Below are 19,840 nucleotides of genomic sequence, written 5' to 3'. Positions count from 1 at the left end.
TCGATGTCCCCGCTTTGATTTGTGGCATTCTCTGGACTGGTTCTTACTGCATGTAAGACCCCACACTGCTTCATCTGTCACCGAGTGTCTGGACAGGCATTCTGTTATTGCCATCCCCTAACCACTAAATTCGCCTGACCTCTCGCCTTACGATTTTTTCTCGTTTCCGCGAGTGAAAGGCGACTGAAAGGAAAGATATCGCGGACGTTCCATGGGCTGTAACAAATGAACTTACAAGCATCGCAGTTGGAAATTTCGAAGACCTCCAGAAACATTGGCAACTCTGTATAAATAGCCATGTGGACTACTTCGATAGGAGCTAAGTTCATTTTTTAGTAAGTGCAGTTTCCCCTTTAAAAAAAAAATAAACTGTCCCTGAACTTTTCTGACAAATAGTTCGACCTCAGAGGCAACTTTCACGTCCGTGCGGATGGTAGTGTTCGATTCAAATTGAAACTGCTAAGTCGATAAATTTATCTATATACATGCAAATAAAGGATAGATGTATATTATTTATATGTATATAAATTACTGTATTTAGTGTGTAAATAAATTACTGATTATTTTAAGAGTCCAGTTCTTTTTTACGTTTAACTTCAATGGCGACATTGAGAGGCCAACATTTTGGTGGAACAGCATTGGACGACGTCGCATTCCTGTTTCGGGTATAATTATTCCAAATGTGTGTTTATGCGTTTGACACAATTGTATTTGAGTCAAAGCGAAGCATACGCGTACTTCTCGAACACCATAATCGCGTAACGAGTTTTTTTTATCGTTAGATATTTAAAACCGCACTACGAGGGAAAATAAAGGCAGACAAATTGGTCCTTCTTTATATGAGGGAAACAATTTGGCCACGAAAGTGGTGGTGGGATTGCTCGTCAACGCTAGCCACAAATAACCACACAACAATTTACGCTATTAGAAGGCGTATGTGTTGCAATAATAAATGAGCTAACTTCGTATTTTCCTCATTTAAATCAAAGGGACCGGCAAATTCTCTTAATCTGTTTTTACAAGAACAGTATCGATGTGATTTACAAAGGTAGATCGGTATTTAAGTGCATAGTATCCCATCCACTGTGATGCAGCACGCTTTAAGTACAGGAAACAAAGATCGTACACCCATACATAGACAAGGAAGAATGAATGTTTCTGAATCACATGTCAATTCAAGGACGGAAAGCAACAAGAAAACTATGAACCGCTGACAAACTCTCTCATGAGTGAGCGGCAGGCGGGAAATTCCGACGAGAGTGCTGGTAATCTGACAAACATACTACGCCAGAGCCATTCCCTCACGCTTTTGCACTGCACTGATTTATTTTTATTTCCTACTTGTATAGTTGAAAGAAGCTCTGCCGTGCACCCGCTTCATTTAAGAGAAAAATGACTGTCTTTGCCTCTGAACACCGAATGTTTGAGGCCAAATGATGACACGAAATGATTCTCGGCAAGATCAAATCCGATCCAGTACAGCCACAATCAAATATTTTCACTGGACATTCCACATTTTCTTATTATGAGACGTGTTCAGGGTATCCCTCACGACTCTAAATTTTCGCAAGAAAGAAAATATAAATGAAAAATATTGAAACACTACGGAAATTCTGTACTCCGTCCATCGAAAGGAAGGTCAACGGAGGTAGTACAATCATTAACACACTGGACTCGCATTAAGAAAAATTCACTTCCGCCTGTGCACATTTAGACTCCGTTGGTTTCTCTATAGCGTTGTAACAGGACCCGAGATGGTTAGTTAGATAAGAACTCAGACGATTTCATGCCCTATCCTCTCCAATCTGAGATTGTGTTCTGTGTTTAATCACCTTTTCAACGGCGCTAAACTTTCAGGTTCCTTTACTTCTTCGAAAGTAAGCTCTCCTTAGCTGCCGATATTGATTCACTATCAGTTTAGATATAGTCTTTTTAATTCCTGGAAAAATTTGACGATAACGTCCGACAAGTGTAAAAGAGAAAGGAATAGATACAATGTTTTCGACAGTCGAGTGGAAATAAACAAATATTTCCTTCCGGCTGATAGCTACCAGCCTCATTACTCGAGAAATGCAGTAAACTGCAGTCTTTGATTTACTACTAATGTCTTTTTCCCAGCGGCAACCTCTACTGCAGAGTTACTAGCTGTCAGCAACGCCATATGGAGGTAGCCAAAGGATTTTCAGAAACGAAAGTGAATTTGGCTACAACGGCTGTGGAAATTAACTTAAAATGCTTCACTTCTAATTAATTTCTGTTCAGAGGATCACAGAAATTTTGCAGTAGACCAAGGTTTTTGACATTGGATATCTGAATCTATGGAAACAGATGAGTACTCTTAAATGTACACTTTGAAAAAGTCTGTAAAAGACATGAGGAACGATAGTTTCCTTGGGCCGTATATGAAGGGTTCTCCTTCCATTCACGGGCGGAGCATTGGACGACTGATTCTTACATGTTTCTTTGCGAGCTTTAATGAACCTTATCTTAACTTGACCGACCTTGGGCCGGCTTACATAAAGATCTAACGGATATTACCGGACTTCATATTACCAACTAGTTCTTGAAATTATTCAATAGGTATATTCTCCGACCTTTTTCGAGTGTAAGGCAAGTCACATATTTCGGCATCTTTGTCATACTATCTCCTAGGGAATATGGAAACAAAAGAGATCCCAACGACACTGTCCAGACAACGGCATTGCAATATAGATCCCACAAGTGTTATAAAATCAACTCCTTTCATACGTAAAATGCAAGCTAAAATGCAAGCCTCCAATAGTCAGCAGGATTACCCAAGCTTGTTAAATGTGTTACCTGACACGGAAAACGAGCGTCGCTGTATTTTATAATCCCGCTCTTTACAGTGACTCCTCGTGTAAGCAAAGGAGACTATACTTTAACAATGTGAAATTTTGTTCAAGTGGTTATGTACGATGTTTTCTTCCATGAAAACGCTACATACGTACATGCATTTCAGTTCCAAAAAGTCTAATTTTAATATTTGAGCGCATAAGAAAGCGAAGCACACTCGCACCTACAACAAAGCTTAATGTGTTCCGGGAAGGCTCCGACGAATAAATAAAAAAAATAATATCTGGGAACTCTTAATACTGTGTTATTCAAAAAGGAGCATATTTCAAAACTCTATTTCTCACAAATTACAAAGAAAGCACGTGCCAGCATACCTGCACGGAGAAGGGTTAAGGTTTTAAGGTTCAAACTGTTACGTTCTCAGTGTGAGTACCACATGATACATGCCCCAAATGTCAAAACGGCAGCTCATTCCTCTCCAAAAACACCAATCAGATGGTCCCTAGTTATCGAATTTATAGCCTTAAATAATTCGATGACGCAGATCATCACGAGTAGCAAAATGGGACAAAATCGCCTACTTTTTTGTATTTCCACAGGTAAAAACCACAGAGGGTGGTGACCTGCTCATCCTCTTCCAAGTCAGGATCGGGGAGTTGTGTTAATCAGGTAATATCGGACGTGGTGTACTGCTTACTCGTGTTGTGGATTTCCTAGGGATCCTTTCACGAGTTACACGGATACGCTCGACATTTTTATCCCATGTGTATCGACGATCCTTTCTTATCCGTTTGCAGATGCAATCATGTTCTACGAATTTTCAATGCAACTCATAAATCTGCATATGGCAAAGCGGCTCTTTGTGCATTTGTCAGCAAAATGGACGTTGCACATTAACAATGGATTCTAACCGTGGTAATTACAGCACATAAAACGGTGATTCCTGTAGTGTCACCATTTTCCTACAAATAAGCAATGTGTGCTACTACGGCTGTGAACTACGCGTACTGTTCAAAACTTTCAACTTTCTCTGTCTGGGAGCGTGATTTGTGATGAGAGGCAAATTCTTCAGATCTGGTCCCTCTTTTTGAATAATCCTGTATGATACACCAAGAGTAGCACGCTAGGTGCTTTTTTTTCTGCTGCACCTGAAATTAGTTGGTTGGTTGGTTTAGGGTATAAAGGGACCAAACTACAGGGTCATCAGTCCCTTTTTCCTGACGCAAGCAAGGCTCAATGTACAAAAATACCCAACACCACACCTAAAAAGAAAACGAATGGAACGAACAAAAAAACGGGGAAAACATACACCATAAGGAAAAGTAGAAGAAGGTATTAAAACCATAGAGCATATGGTCTGGGCTGGCTGATCACAATAATAAAAGAGGATGAGCCAGCTACTCTGCAACACATTAAAATGTCCATCCCGAAAAGACAAGTCGAGATGATTACATGTACGGAAAAGACGACCATCAAAGACAAACAAATGCAAAGAAAGTGCGACAGAGTTAAAATGGAGGGAGGGTGACGACCTCACAGAGAAGGCTAAATGCCCAACCTTAGATGGTACGATAAAAACCCTCCTCACGAATAAAACGTAAAACTAAATCTGCTGTTGAGGTATTGTCGCCCAACACCGAAGGTAGGGTGCTTGGAAGGTTAAAAGTCCGCCGCAGAGCGGCTAAAAGTTGACAGTCCAGCAATATGTGGACGACAGTCATATGTGAGCTGCAGTGACACCGAGGTGGGTCCTCTCGACGGAGGAGGTAGCCATGTGTTAGCCATGTATGGCCAATGCGGAGTCGGCAGAGAACCACAGAGTCACTGCGAGAGGCCCGCATGGAGGTCTTCCACACATTTGTAGTCTCCTTAGGGCACACAGTTTGTTCTGCGTACTGAGATTATGCCATTCCGTCTCCCAAAACTGAAAAACCTTGCGGCGTAATAATGATCGCAGGTCAGTTACAGGGATGCCGATCTCCGGAAGCGGTTTCCGTGTAGCCTGTTTGACCAGCCTGTCAGTAAGTTCATTTCCTGGGATTCCGACGTGGCCTGGGGTCCACACAAACACCACAGAACGACTAGACCGTTCCAGGGCATAGATGGACTCCTGTATGGTCGCTATTAAAGGATGACGGGGGTAACACTGGTCGATAGCTTGAAGGCTGCTCAAGGAGTCAGTACAGAGAAGAAACGAGTCGCCAGGGCATGAATGGATGCGCTCAAGAGCACGAGAAATGGCCGCCAGCTCTGCAGTGAAAACACTGCAGCCATCTGGCAAGGAGTGCTGTTCAATATGTCCTCCATGAACATATGCGAAGCCAACGTGACTATCAGTCATCGAGCCGTCAGTGTAAACCACTTCATGGTCCCAGTACATGTCAAGAGTCGAGAAGAAGTGACAACAGAGAGCTGCAGGGTCAACTGAGTCCTTAGGACCATGTGAAAGATCCAGGCGAAACTGGTTCAACTGGCTCTGAGCACTATGGGACTTAACTTCTGAGGTCATCAGTCCCCTAGAACTTAGAACTACTTAATCCTAACTAACCTAAGGACAGCACACACATCCATGCCCGAGGCAGGATTCGAACCTGCGACCGTAGCGGTCACGCGGTTCCAGACTGAAGCGCCTAGAACCGCACGGCCACACCGGCCGGCAGATGTACGTGAATTGACCTCGAGCATAGGTGGTAAAGGCAAGGAATCCACTTCAGATAGAAGAGATCGGACGCGAAACGCAATCTTAAGCCCTGACCTGGGCCTCCGATGCGGAAGATGAACAGTCGTGAATGGGAAAAGGAGACGGTAATTCCGATGCTCAGGAGAACTATGAATGGAGAAGTAACCTTCAATGGAGGGACTCCGGCCTACAGTTCTTGTAATATCCCTTATAGCCGCGAAGGGCAGGGGTCCGCATTGCCGGGAACCAGGTTTCCTGGAGGGCAACGCAGAAAGCAGGTGTAAAGCTTTTAACAGTTGCCGTAGCTCAGCCAGGTGGTGGAAAAAATCGCAGCAATTCCACTGGAGGATGACGTTATCGTGAGGCTGGGAAGGCATGAAGCATGCAAGAAGGTAGGTTACGCCTCAGGGTCACCTGCTGCCACCGATTGAGTATTTGTGTCCATTCCAATTGTAGATGAGGCATCAGTGTGATCCAGGTCCTGAGGGGACGATGAGATCTCCACCCCATCCGCAGGTGCAGAATTGGTAGGAGTGGTGGTGTTGGGGCCACCGGAGGGTCCTTATCCTTAGCAGACTTCTTTGTTTGGTTGCCCTTTCGCTTCTCTTTAGGGACTTGACGGGAGAGGACATCTCTGAAATAGCTTCACGCATGGAGGAAGACCGTAAAGCTCTTCGTCCAGCAGCTTTTGGCTCCTTTAGCCATCGGCGAGTGTCCGCTATAGCATTAGTTGAGACCTTGGGAGAGAGGGTCCCAAGGGACCCCTTCCCACACGAGAGGAGCCGGAGGAGGCTATTGCTTCTCCTGTTGGAGGGAGAGGACTGATGTCCCCTGCATTTGTGGGGGGGGGGGGGGGGGTTGCTCCCAAATCCCAAAGTAGGTACTTTGGGAGCAACAAAAGGAGATTTTCCCCCTACCACCAAGGGGGCAGATATAATCTGTTCGTGGCACAGAGTGTGGTACGACTGGTACTTCTGACAGCGATGGTAATGTAGCTGCAGCATATGTGGATGTCAACCAAATGGGGTGTAATCGTTCAAATTTACGTTTAGCCTCTTGGTAAGTCAATCGGTTTAGGGTCCTATACTCCATGATTTTCGCTCCTTTTGGGGTACTGTGCACTCTGGCTAGCAAGGGGAGTGCTGCTCTCCGCAGCTGATACAAGTGGGAGAAGGCGCACAGGAAGTATCTGGATGCAGTGGACGTCTGCAGTCTCGACATGTGGCGTTGGAAGTGCAGCAGGAAGACATGTGCCCGAATTTCCAGCACTTAAAGCACTGCAGAGGGGGAGGGACGTATGGTTTAACGTCACAGCGGTAGACCATCACCTTGACGTTTTCACGCAATGAATCACCCTCAAAGACCAAGATGAAGGCACCGGTAGCAACCCTGTTGTCTTTGGGTCCCCTGTAAACGCGCCAGATATAATGAACACCCCGGCGTTCTAGATTTGCGCGGAGCTCGTCGTCAGACTGCAAGAGGAGGTCGCGATGTAACATAATCCCCTAAACCATGTTGAGGCTTTTATGGGGGGTGACGGAAACAGAAATATCACCCAGCTGGTCACAGGCGAGTAACGCCCGGGATTGGGCTGGGGATGCTGTCTGAATCAAGACTACACCGCTTCTCATCTTTGACACCGCTGTCACTTCCCCAAACTTATCCTCAAGATGTTCAACAAAAAATTGAGGCTTCATAGGTAGAAAGGAGTCCCCGACCATTCTGACACAGACTAAATACCGAGGCGAATATGGCTGTCTTCTTTCTGTGGCCCTACGTTCCTACTATGGCGTAGCGAGGGAGGTAAACGATTTAGGATCATATCTGTCAGCATTGTACTCGATTTTGCTCTTCATTGCGGGTCATCCGCCCTGATGCCACCCATTCCGATCAGGGGCTCTCCCCATGGGCGCCTCCCAGCCCCAGCAAAGGCCACCTGGCATGATGGGAGTCCTGATGCCGCAGGAAGACAGGCATACGTTAAGAGTTTACAGCTCAGGCATCAGCAGTGCGATCCCTGTGTTGTCGGGGGGCTACCAATGGGTAAATGACGGCCCCACCACAATGGACTGGCTACCGTGCTGGATATTGGGCGCAGAGAAATCCAATACTGTCAGGGGGGCGAAAGAGGACAGGAGACAAAGGAAGAAGATGACATACCCTGGAAAGTGTCCTCGCCCAAATAGCTAAATTGCAGGTGGAAATGCTAAGCCATGACAAGAGGTTCAGGAGATCGAATCTAAGGGCATTATGGATAACTCATCCTCCACATTAAGCGGCCTTCCCCATGTGGCCCGCACCTCTGTAGAATTTGGAAAGTGGCAAGTCAAACCATAAAATGGGACCTGAACTTATAGGGCCAAAAAGTGTGAGACTCCTTTTAGTCGCTTCTTGGACAGGCACGGATACCTCGGGCCTGTTCTAACCACGAACGCGCAGGGGAACCTGAAATTAGTAGTACTATCGTATGTCTCGATGACAGTCCTTCAGAACAACATGCTGCCTTGTGCATGTTAAAAAAACTCATCCTTCCGGTTACACATCTCGCGTGATATCTCAAACGAAAGTATGCTCTTCATTGGACGTTGATGGCGCACTGAATATAAAGCTTCTAGAGACAAAGAATATACTTCCTTCCCTCTACACACGCGCTAGAATACTGCACCTGCGATGTGATCACGTCTCATAAGCAGTTTGAATGTTGTTAACGATTTTGAGATTGTTGATGCAACATACACCGAGATGACAAAAGTCATGGGATAGCAATTGCACATAAACAGATGGCAACAGTATCGCGTATACAAGGTACAAAAGGGAAGTGTGTTGGCAGAGCTGTCGTCAGTACTCATATGATTCATGTGAAAAGGTTTCCGACATGATTATGGCCACACGACGGGAATTAACGGACTTCGAACGCAGGATGATAGAGCTAGAAGTATGAGTCATTCCATCGTTAGGGAATTCAATATTCCGAGAGCCAGAGTATAGAGCGTGCTGAGAATATCAAATTTCAGTCATTACCTCTCACCACGGGCAACGCTATGGCCGACGGCCTTCAGTTAACGACCGGGTGAAGCTGTTTTTTCAGAAATTGTCAGCACTAACAGACAAGCAACACTGCGTGAAATAACCGCAGAAATCAATGTCGGATGTAAGACGAACGTATCCGTTAGGACAGTTAGCGAAATTTGGCGTTAATGGACTATGGAAGTAGACGATCGACGCGAGTGCCTTTGCTAAAAGAAACGTCGCCTGCAGCGCCTTTCCTGGGCTCGTGACTAAGTTGGACCCTAGACGACTGGAAAACCATGGCCAGGTCAGACTGCAGTTGGTAAGAGCTGATTAAAGGGTTCGAGTGTGGCGTAGACCCCACGAAGTAATGGCCTCAAGTTGTCAACAAGGCAGTGTGCAAGCTGGTAGTGGCTCCTTAACGGTGTGGACTGTGTTTACATGGAATGGAGTGTGTCCTCTGATCCCATTCAACCGATCATTGTTTGCAAATATTATGTTCGGCTTCTTGGAGACGTGGACTTCTCAAACAAGGATGGAATCTTTAGGGTTGACAATGCGCCATGTCACTGGGCCACAATTGTTCGCGTTTGGCTTCGAAGAACATTCTGGACATTTCGAGGGAATAATGTGGCCACCCAGATCGCCCGACATGAATACCATTGAACATTTATGGTACATAATCAAAAGGTTCGGTTTGTGCACACACTTTCGCAATTATGGAAAACTACAGCAGTGGCATAGCTCATTATTCTGCAGGGGACTTCCAACGACTTGTTGAGTTCATGCCACGCCGAGCTGCTGCACAACGTCGGGCAAAAGCAGGTCCGACACGATATTAGGAGGTGTCCAATGGCTTTTGTCGCCTCAGTGTATTACTGTTTGTCATTGTTTCAGCATCACTGCACATCAGGTAACTGGATTGGCAGTTTAACCACCTTAACGAGAACTGACTCCCCAGAGGACCACAACAGGATATTGCTGAGCTTCACTGTCTAATGCGGTCAGTCTCCAAAGCACGCTGCTTACAGAACACTCGTGCTAGAATATTGCTCATGTGTGTGGGACCCGTACCAAGTAAGACTAATAACGAACACCGAACATGTAGAAGAAAGGCAGCACGAATGGCCAGAGGTTTGTTCGATCGATGTGAGAGCGTCACGGGTATACTGAAAAACCAAACTAGCAGTCGCTTGAAAATGATCGAAAACTGTCCCGTGAATGCCTACTTACATATATTCCAGAAGCAGCTTCAATTGAGGAATCTAGGAATGTACTAGAGCGGCCTCTCCCCCCCCCCCCCCCCCCCCCCCGCCACGTATCGCTCCCATTGGGATTGCGAAGACAAAATTAGACCAATTAGAGTGCGCATAGAGGCGTTTATTATTTATTTATTTAACCTGTTCCGATCAGGGCAATGAAGCCCTTTCTTACACGGGACCAGCGTTCCGCACATACAGTACCTTTTCAACATCATAGTTACCTAATAAATAACAATTTGACTATGACAAATAGTACTGAAAACTGAAATAAAAAAAAAATGGCTCTGAGCACTATGGGACTTAACTGCTACGGTCATCAGTCCCCTAGAACTTAGAACTACTTAAACCTAACTAACCTAAGGACAGCACACAACACCCAGCCATCACGAGGCAGAGAAAATCCCTGACCCCGCCGGGAATCGAATCCGGGAACCCGGGCGTGGGAAGCGAGAACGCTACCGCACGACCACGAGATGCGGGCAAAAAACTGAAATCATTTGAGCCTCTGTGATGGCAATGTAAGTAAATAATACTGCTGCCACTAATTTTGATAATGATAATAATAATTACATTAACAAAGAGAATAACAACAACAATGACAGTGGCATATACAAAAAGAATTTATACGTGTTCAAGACGGATGGTATCTGACGTAGCGAGTTATACGGAATGAGTCGGCCAGAGTGGCCGAGCGGTTCTAGGCGCTACAGTCTGCATCCGAGCGACCGCTACGGTCGCAGGTTCGAATCCTGCCTCGGGCATGGATGTGTGTGATGTCCTTAGGTTAGTTAGGTTTAAGTAGTTCTAAGTTCTAGGGGACTGATGACCTCAGAAGTTAAGTCCCATAGTACTGAGAGCCATTTGAACCATTTTTTATGCAGAAAGGAAATTTAAGGAGACTGCATCAGCTAAGAATAGTTAGTAGATATGTCATTAACTGTCTTCTGAAGCCGGAAATGTTATTCAGTTCTCTATTGTAATGCGGGAGGTTATTCCAGAGTCGGGTTCCTGCTACTGAGAATCATTCTTCTCGCGCTGCGTATATGAATGGAATGGGAAGAAGCCCTAATAACTCTTACAATAGGACGTACCATCACAATGGTTTACAGAGCATGAATGCATATGTAAATGGATGTAAATTGTCGATTAAGCCAAGGTTTTTTCTGATAACACTTGCTGTAATACAGTTCTGCGAATACGTGCACCGGAGTCAGACAACGTGTATTTCCTGAAAGGCTCCACAGTAGCGCATGTACAGCACAAGAAAGGAGCATATATATCCCATTTCTTAACGTTGGTTGACTGTTACATGACAACCACGGCTTTCATTACGTTCACCGAGTCCGCAACAGACATCAAACAAGGAAAAAGTTGCACAGGTGTGGCGCTGTGCCGGCTCCACAGTACTGCCGCGCAGCGCGCCTTCCTGGGGGCCCCTGTCTCGTCCCCTCTCCCTCCCACCGCCCTGTTACGTGCTCTTTGCTCTCACAATGGGCTCGCCATCGATTGCAGTCCCCCGGCTCTGCACTGCATTTCCTCCAGTGTCTGCCACAGAGTGCTCTCTGTGAGTAACATTGCACATTCGCACTAATCTGGTTCTATTATGGAATCAACTCTTCTTTCGTATCAGAGAAAAACTGTCGCGATAGCATGAAAAGCTGTTGCGCTGTTCACAACTACTAGACCTACATTGACAGACATGGAGGAATATGGATTACCATACTTTCATTTGGTGTAAAAAGCATAGTAGTAATTAATTATGCCTAAAAGCGAGATCGGCTAACACCGATTAAGTAAATATGATGCTTCAAGATTTACTGAACGCGATGAACGATCAAGGTTTATGATAATAACAATCACTCGACAAAACGAAGACTTATTGTTTTCTACGCCCCAATCTGACACAATGTACAACTTTTCCAGCACCTACAAGCAATTTAACGGATTGATAAGTTGAGTATACATTTCACCAGATGCGACAGTACGCAAAAATGAAAACACTCAATGTAATGTTAATGATTATAGAATAAAAAGAAGCGGGAGAGAAATGGAATTTTCTACAATGGTGATCGCCGAATAACAGCATCATCATTATTGTTATTTACTCCCTCTTTAAGGTATTCTATACAAAATACAGGTCAGAAGTCAGTTGTTTTTAAGACGCAAGACGACACAAAAAAACCCTCAGAACGGAAAGTGGCTTTGCATTAGGAAAATGCGACGAAAATGGTGAAGAGACCTATTAACGCCACGTCACACCTTGGAGTGGAAACGCAAAATGAGCGTTACTGAAAGACAGTGAAGCGAGAAATTTATGGGAAATTTGGCGTTATTAATTTAAAATTAGAAACAGTGAGGATTTATACGCGTGTTCCTGTCGCATATAGCCCGAGAGTTCTTCGCCGTGACACGTGAATGATAGGCTGAACCTCGGAGTTTCTGACTTTAAAAAAAATAGTTTTAATAAAAGAAATATAATTATGAATCACGTGCTGAATGAAGCCATCATCAACAGCAAAGTGCTACATTACTTGAGACACGGAATTCGCATTCGGAATGAGGGGAATTCAAATTTGCGTAAAACCATCCTGAAGGTTTTCAGTGGTTTCCTTTAAACGGCAGGATGGCTTCTTTTAAACGCCAGGATTAGTGTCCTCAAGAAATATACTGACCATTCCTTCCATTTACCTTGCCAGTTAAAGTAGTCCTCTGTCTCATCGAAATCGAGGGGTGTTTAGCCTTGTTTCCTTTAAAAGCGTGTTCCATTAGTGGGCAGATGCAACCAATCTGTGCCTTTCGAAGCTGTTAATTAGGACCAAATTATGTAGTTCCGCAGTTCACAGGAACAACTTATTAATATGACTGATGCGCGTATTGTGTGGCTGTTTCATCGAACGAGAGGGCTATGAGATAGCTGCCTTCTTTCCCGCGGAGGTCTACAGGCTACTCGTCTTGTGGACAGGTGAGAGAGTACACGGCGGTATACTTGCCACATTACGTAAGGAGGCGCCATTGCCCAGCCGGCGCCACAATTCGGTCTTCAAAGGCTGTTGACGTAACGCTGGAACCGCTCCGTTGGAAAACAGCAGCAATGTTGACTTCATATAACTGTGGTTAAGCAATATTCGGTTATTCCATTCAGTTATTACGTTGTGATTAACATAAAAAATACAGTAAACCCTCACTAATTCGGGCTTCACTAATTCCAAATTCTGAATAATTTAGACTTCTTTTATCGCGTAGTGAAACAGTATCACACTGTACCGGTCACCATTCGTGCGATGCTCAGCTGTTGTAAAATGGTGACGCATCCTCCTCACCTCATTCAGTAGGTGGCGGGGAGTATTGTGTTAGTACAGAAGCAGTAACAGCAGAATCCGTCGATCAGGAGAACTCTGTGATATCGAACGTGGACTGGTCACTGGTGTCGCCTGAGTAATAAAGCCATCAGTACCCCATCCTAAAGCTGTTGATGATGTGATTGTGAAGCAGAACTAAACCAAGACCACGAAGATCTCATGTACTGACGGACAAGGACCGTCGAACACTGTGGAGGGTGGCTGTAAAAAAATCGCATGAAATCATGGAAAGGAACTGTTCATGAGTTCCGATGTGCTACCAGCAGCCCTTCTAGCGCATCATCTGTGCGTAAGGACTTATGAACTACGGAGTAGAATGGTGAAGCTGCTCCCCAGACAAATTTCTGTAGGAAATGCTAAGCGGCGCGAGGTATCGTAAAGGGACGCCACTGGACAGCGGATAACTGGAAACAAGAGATTTGGAGCGATGAATCATGCCATACCTTGTGGCAATCCGATGGAATGATTTGGGTTTGGCGAATGTCTCGAGAACGTCGCGAGCCACTGTGTGCAGTGCGAACAGAAAAGTACAGAGGAGGTGGTTTCACGGTATGGGGCTGCTTTTCATGGTTAGGGTGTGGTCACCTTATTGAGTTTAAGAAAATGCTTAATGGAGAGAGATGTGAACACATTTTACAGTATTATGTGCTGCATACAGTAAAAGTTCGGAGACGATGACTGATTGTGACACTATGACAATGCTCCCTGTCATTAAGCAGTATGTAGTCTGGAACCGCGCGACTGCTACGGTCGCAGGTTCGAATCCTACCTTGGGCATGGATGTGTGTGATGTCCTTAAGTTAGTTAGGTTTAAGTAGTTCTAAGTTGTAGGGGACTGATGACCTCAGATGTTAAGTCCCATAGTGCTCAGAGCCATTTGAACCATTAAGCAGTATCTGTGAGGCAGTGGTCGTGGGCAATAACATTCCTGAAACGCACTGGCTTTCCAACATTCCCGACGTGAAATCAATGGATACGTCTGGGTTGAGTTAGAACGTCGACTTCGCTCCAGATCCTAGCGTCACACATCTTCCGGAAGAATCCCCAGTAGTGTTGAAGCCGTCACAAAGGCGAAGGGTGGGCACACCCCGTACTGATGTCAACTAATGGGCTTCGGTATACTTTTGATCAGATAGTGTCTGTATCAATGTTGGCCAAAGACACACAATGAAGTCAAAGCCAGCTCAGATCGTTTGTCGAAGCCCAAATGACGAACTGAATTACAATTCATCTCTGTTGACGCTTAAAGGAGGAGGAGGAGATTAGTGTTTAACGTCCCGTCGACAACGAGGTCATTAGAGACGGAGCGCAAGCTCGGGTAAGGGAAGGATGGGGAAGGAAATCGGCCGTGCCCTTTCAAAGGAACCATCCCGGCATTTGCCTGAAGTGATTTAGGGAAATCACGGAAAACCTAAATCAGGATGGCCGGAGACGGGATGTTGACGCTTAAAATTATATTGAAGAGCAGTAATGTGTACGAGGGCAGTTCAATAAGTAATGCAACACATTTTTTTCTGAAACAGGGGTTGTTCTATTCAGCATTGAAATACACCAGGTTATTCCCCAATCTTTTAGCTACACAACACTATTTTTCAACGTAATCTCCATTCAATGCTACGGCCTTACGCCATCTTGAAATGAGGGCCTGTATGCCTGCACGGTACCATTCCACTGGTCAATGTCGGAGCCAACGTAGTACTGCATCAATAACTTCTTCATCATCCGCGTAGTGCCTCCCATGGATTGCGTCCTCCATTGGGCCAAACGTATGGAAATCCGACGGTGCGAGATCGGGGCTGTAGGGTGCATGAGGAAGAACAGTCCACTGAAGTTTTGTGAGCTCCTCTCGGGTGCGAAGACTTGTGTGAGGTCTTGCGTTGTCATGAAGAAGGAGAAGTTCGTTCAGATTTTTGTGCCTACGAACACGCTGAAGTCGTTTCTTCAATTTCTGAAGAGTAGCACAATACACTTCAGAGTTGATCGTTTGACCATGGGGAAGGACATCGAACAGAATAACCCCTTCAGCGACCCAGAAGACTGTAACCATGACTTTACCGGCTGAGGGTATGGCTTTAAACTTTTTCTTGGTAGGGGAGTGGGTGTGGCGGGCGCCACTCCATTGATTGCCGTTTTGTTTCAGGTTCGAAATGATGAACCCATGTTTCATCGCCTGTAACAATCTTTGACAAGAAATTGTCACCCTCAGCCACATGACGAGCAAGCAATTCCGCACAGATGGTTCTCCTTTGCTCTTTATGGTGTTCGGTTAGACAACGAGGGACCCAGCGGGAACAAACCTTTGAATATCCCAACTGGTGAACAATTGTGACAGCACTACCAACAGAGATGTCAAGTTGAGCACTGAGTTGTTTGCTGGTGATCCGTCGATCATCTCGAACGAGTGTGTTCGCACGCTCCGCCATTGCAGGAGTCAAAGCTGTGCACGGCCGGCCCGCACGCGGGAGATCAGACAGTCTTGCTTGACCTTGCGGCGATGATGACACACGCTTTGCCCAACGACTCACCGTGCTTTTGTCCACTGCCAGATCACCGTAGACATTCTGCAAGCGCCTATGAATATCTGAGATGCCCTGGTTTTCCGCCAAAAGAAACTCGATCACTGCCCGTTGTTTGCAACGCACATCTGTTACAGACGCCATTTTAACAGCTCCGTACAGCGCTGCCACCTGTCGGAAGTCAATGAAACTATACGAGACAAAGCGGGAATGTTTGAAAATATTCCACAAGAAATTTCCGGTTTTTTCAACCAAAATTGGCCGAGAAAAAAAATGTGTTGCATTACTTATTGAACTGCCATCGTACATCAAGCTTGTTCGACGAAACCTTTAAATATGTATGTAATTTTAATTTGTTTAATCCTATTGTTTATTAGTTTATTATTATGTTATAATTACATTAGTCGTTTTTGCATTAAGTGTACTGTACAGTATTTCACATAGTATTATGGTTCGTCTAGTTTCTGTTTAACCACTACATACAATACATGTCATATCACTAGCTGTAGCTTTACATAACTACGTTAGAAAGCTCTGCTGTAATTCGGACTGGAACTCGCTCCAGTTGCGGGAAGTCTTTATTGATGAGGTTTCACTGTGTATGTTTAACCGTACTTTACTTAGTAAGTGTACAAAATGAAATTTGCCACTTGCGTTAGTGATATGGGTAATTAGTTATTATTCTCGATCAGTTGTTCCGGATTTGCTACATGTTGACAAGCTTGAAGTCATTCTAATTAATGTGAGCATTTGCTCTTAGAGGGACATAAAAACTGGCGTGAACGGAAAATACACACTGTACCTCCCTTCAACCAGTCATTGCGAAATCATTATGTGAATTCAGATAATTTTTTTCCCCTCACTCTGCATTATGACTACTAGGGCCTACCATCTTATTACTGTATGCAGGCCTTAGCGCTCCAAACAGACCTTTTACCAAGACGTACGGCCCCCATCGCGTAGCAGAACACCTGTGCTACCCCCATCGCGTAGCAGAACACCTGTGCTACGCAGTTGAGGCCGCGTGCATTGTTGCCCACGCAGCACCACGTGGACATGGGGCTCTTTTGTCTGCACTTTGGCATTATATTTTATTTACTTACAGAAATTATGATTATTTTTTTAAAAAATTCATGAATTCAGAAGTAGTAAATTATAAATTTACGCCATATTTTAAGAAGAGAACAAAAAGAAAACAGGAAGGAGTAGATATAGATGTCCCTTCACCAACATCACCCGGGGAAGAGGACCTGGTATTGAACTTCAAGTCCAGCATCCCCGTCAGGTGCTACCTGTGATAGTATTATCCGCATGAACATCACTCCACGGGAAAATTCGATTTGTTCAGCACATGCAGATCTGATTTCATATACAGGGTGTCACCTAACGTTACCGCTGGATATATTTCGTAAACCACATCAAATAATGACGAACCGATTCCACAGACCGAACGTGAGGAAAGGGGCTAGTGTAATTGGTTAATACAAACCATAAAAAAATGCACGGAAGTATGTTTTTTAACACAAACATACGTTTTTTTAATGGAACCCCGTTAGTTTTGTTAGCACATCTAAACATATAAACAAATACGTAATCAGTGCCGTTTGTTGCATTGTAAAATGTTAATTACATCCGGAGATATTGTAACCTAAAGTTGACGCTTGAGTACCACTCCTCCGCTGTTCGATCGTGTGTATCTGAGAGCACCGAATTACGTAGCGATCCAAAGCGAACGGTGATGGACCTTAGGTACAGAAGAGACTGGAACAGCACATTACGTCCACATGCTAACACCTTTTTATTGGTTTTTTTCACTGTCGCACATGTACATTACCATGAGGGGTGAGGTACACGTACACACGTGGTTTCCGTTTTCAATTACGGAGTGGAATAGAGTGTGTCCCGACATGTCAGGCCAATAGATGTTCAATGTGGTGGCCATCATTTGCTGCACAGAATTGCAATCTCTGGCATATTGAATGTCGTACACGCCGCAGTGCATCTTGTGTAATGTCGCCGCAGGCTGCCACAATACGTTGTTTCATATCCTCTGGGGTTGTAGGCACATCACGGTGCACATTCTCCTTAAACGTACCCCACAGAAAGAAGTCCAGAGGTGTAAGATCAGGAGAACGGGCTGGCCAATTTATGCGTCCTCCACGTCCTACGAAACGCCCGTCGAACGTGTACCTCACCCCTCAATGTAATGTATACGTGCGTCAGTGAAAAAGACCAATAAAAAGGTGTTAGCATGTGGACGTAATGTGCTGTTCCAGTCTCTTCTGTACCTAAGGTCCATCACCGTTCCCTTTGGATCCCTACGTAATTCGGTGCTCTCCGATACACACGATCGAACAGTGGAGGAGTGGTACTCAAGCATCAACTTTAGGTTACAATATCTCCGGATGTAATTAACATTTTACAATGCAACAAACGGCACTAATTACATATTTATTTATATGTTTAGATGTGCTAACACAACTAACGGGGTTCCATTTAAAAAAACGTAGGTTTGTGTTAAAAAACATACTTCCGTGCATTTTTTTATGGTTTGTATTAACCAGTTACACTAGCCCCTCTCCTCACGTTCGGTCTGTCGAATCGATTCGTCAGTATTTGATGTGGTTTACGAAATATATCCAGCGGTAATGTTAGGTGACTCACCTGTATATGTTGGTGTTGTTTGTTAGTGTGCAGTGTGAGTTGATATTTGTTAAATGATAACTAATTGAAACCCTCAGCTGCCGACAGGTGTTGTTGATATACCTCAATGGGGACAGCTGAAAATGTGTGTCCCGACCGGGACTCGAACCCGGGATCTCCTGCTTACATGGCAGGCGCTCTATCCATCTGAGCCACCGAGGACACAGTATCTATCGCCCTGTCTTTATAAAGTACGTGGGATAAGGGCCGTGTCCAATCACAAAATGAACCATGCCTCCATTAATTTCTTAGTCGTCGCCTATGTTTTGTGTGCTGCCCAGTGATGTGCAACACTCTCTCATGTCTACCCGTCTTCAGTCAGTATGTTGCAGCCATGTCTGATGGTAACATCGATCGAATATATTACAAGTACCACATACGAGGGCAGTTCAATAAGTAATGCAACACTTTTTTTTTCTCGGCCAATTTTGGTGGAAAAAACCGGAAATTTCTTGTGGAATATTTTCAAACATTCCCGCTTCGTCTCGTATAGTTTCATTGACTTCCGACAGGTGGCAGCGCTGTACGGAGCTGTTAAAATGGCGTCTGTAACGGATGTGCGTTGCAAACAACGGGCAGTGATCGAGTTTCTTTTGGCGGAAAACCAGGGCATCTCAGATATTCATAGGCGCTTGCAGAATGTCTACGGTGATCTGGCAGTGGACAAAAGCACGGTGAGTCGTTGGGCAAAGCGTGTCTCATCATCGCCGCAAGGTCAAGCAAGACTGTCTGATCTCCCGCGTGCGGGCCGGCCGTGCACAGCTGTGACTCCTGCAATGGCGGAGTGTGCGAACACACTCGTTCGAGATGATCGACGGATCACCAGCAAACAACTCAGTGCTCAACTTGACATCTCTGTTGGTAGTGCTGTCACAATTGTTCACCAGTTGGGATATTCAAAGGTTTGTTACTGCTGAGTCCCTCGTTGTCTAACCGAACACCATAAAGAGCAAAGGAGAACCATCTGTGCGGAATTGCTTGCTCGTCATGTGGCTGAGGGTGACAATTTCTTGTCATAGATTGTTACAGGCGATGAAACATGGGTTCATCACTTCGAACCTGAAACAAAACGGCAATCAATGGAGTGGCGCCCGCCACACCCACTCCCCTACCAAGAAAAAGTTTAAAGCCATACCCTCAGCCGGTAAAGTCATGGTTACAGTCTTCTGGGACGCTGAAGGGGTTATTCTGTTCGATGTCCTTCCCCATGGTCAAACGATCAACTCTGAAGTGTATTGTGCTACTCTTCAGAAATTGAAGAAACGACTTCAGCGTGTTCGTAGGCACAAAAATCTGAACGAACTTCTCCTTCTTCATGACAACGCAAGACCTCACACAAGTCTTCGCACCCGAGAGGAGCTCACAAAACTTCAGTGGACTGTTCTTCCTCATGCACCCTACATCCCCGATCTCGCACCGTCGGATTTCCATACGTTTGGCCCAATGAAGGACGCAATCCGTGGGAGGCACTACGCGGATGATGAAGAAGTTATTGAT

General features: G+C 45.0%; 1 protein-coding gene and 1 non-coding gene across 3 annotated transcripts in view; both read right to left on the bottom strand.

The window, feature by feature from the left end:
• The window catches only part of LOC126472713 (steroid hormone receptor ERR1), a 489,204-nt gene that overhangs the window by 290,754 nt on the left and 178,610 nt on the right, over positions 1 to 19,840 (bottom strand). The gene's annotated exons all lie outside the window — the stretch shown is intronic.
• Positions 18,432 to 18,506, bottom strand: Trnat-ugu (transfer RNA threonine (anticodon UGU)). The gene has a single exon. It is a non-coding gene; the product is annotated as a tRNA-Thr (tRNA).

This window comes from Schistocerca serialis, chromosome 1, assembly GCF_023864345.2.
Source record: "Schistocerca serialis cubense isolate TAMUIC-IGC-003099 chromosome 1, iqSchSeri2.2, whole genome shotgun sequence".
Lineage (NCBI taxonomy): Eukaryota > Metazoa > Arthropoda > Insecta > Orthoptera > Acrididae > Schistocerca > Schistocerca serialis.
This window is presented reverse-complemented; position numbering and strand designations above follow the sequence as displayed.